This window comes from Lethenteron reissneri, chromosome 64, assembly GCF_015708825.2.
Source record: "Lethenteron reissneri isolate LAM-NWPU_2019-01 chromosome 64, ASM1570882v1, whole genome shotgun sequence".
In the NCBI taxonomy this organism is placed as follows: domain Eukaryota; kingdom Metazoa; phylum Chordata; class Hyperoartia; order Petromyzontiformes; family Petromyzontidae; genus Lethenteron; species Lethenteron reissneri.
In genome coordinates, this window is record NC_083842.1 from 12,654,999 (window position 1) to 12,656,884 (window position 1,886).

A 1,886-nucleotide genomic window follows, 5' to 3' on the forward strand; every position below is an offset into this window, starting at 1 on the left:
TACACACAGACACACGTGTACACACAGACGCACACACGCGTGTACACACAGACACACGTGTACACACAGACACACGTGTACACACAGACGCACACACACGTGTACACACAGACGCACACACGCGTGTACACACAGACACACGTGTACACACAGACACAGGTGTACACACAGACACACGTGTACACACAGACACACGTGTACACACAGACACACGTGTACACACAGACGCACACACGCGTGTACACACAGACACACGTGTACACACAGACACACACACGTGTACACACAGACGCACACACGCGTGTACACACAGACACACGTGTACACACAGACACACGTGTACACACAGACACACACAGACACAGGTGTACACACAGACGCACACACACACACGTGTACACGCAGATGCACACACACACGTGTACACACACACAGACCCACACTCTCACAGAGACCCACACAGAGACACACACAGAGACCCACACTCTCACAGAGACCCACACACAGACCCACAGAGAGACCCACACACAGACCCACACAGAGACCCACACACAGACTCACACTCTCACAGAGACTCACACTCTCATAGAGACCCACACAGACACCCACACACAGACCCACACAGAGACCCACGCACAGACTCACACTCTCATAGAGACTCACACTCTCATAGAGACCCACGCAGAGACCCACACACAGAGACCCCCACTCTCACAGAGACCCACACAGAGACCCACACAGAGACCCACACCACACACTCATAGAGACCCACACAGAGACCCACACTCACACAGAGACCCACACTCTCACAGAGACCCACACACAGACCCACACAGAGACTCACACTCTCACAGAGACCCACACAGAGACCCACACACTCATAGAGACCCACACAGAGATCCACACTCACACAGAGACCCACACTCTCACAGAGACCCACACAGAGACCCACACACAGACTCACACCCTCACAGAGACCCACACAGAGACCCACACACAGACCCACACAGAGACTCACACTCTCACAGAGACCCACACAGAGACCCACACACAGACTCACACCCTCACAGAGACCCACACAGAGACCCACACACAGACCCACACAGAGACTCACGCTCTCACAGAGACCCACACAGAGACCCACACACAGACCCACACAGAGACCCACACACAGACTCACACTCTCACAGAGACCCACACACAGACCCACACTCTCACAGAGACCCACATAGAGACCCACACAGAGACCCACACACTCATAGAGACCCACACAGAGACCCACACACAGACCCACACTATCACAGAGACCCACACAGAGACCCACACACAGACCCACACTATCACAGAGACCCACACAGAGACTCACACTCTCATAGAGACCCACACAGAGACCCACACTCTCACAGAGACCCACATACAGACCCACACACAGAGACCCACACAGAGACCCACACAGAGACCCACACAGACCACACAGAGACCCACACATAGAGACCCACACATAGAGACCGACACAGAGACCCACACAGAGACCCACACTCTCACAGAGACCCACACAGAGACCCACACAGAGACCCACACAGAGACCCACACAGAGACCCACACAGAGACCCACACAGAGACTCACACTCTCACAGAGACCCACACACAGACCCACACTCTCACAGAGACCCACATAGAGACCCACACAGAGACCCACACACTCATAGAGACCCACACAGAGACCCACACACAGACCCACACTATCACAGAGACCCACACAGAGACCCACACACAGACCCACACTATCACAGAGACCCACACAGAGACTCACACTCTCATAGAGACCCACACAGAGACCCACACTCTCACAGAGACCCCATACAGACCCACACACAGAGACCCAC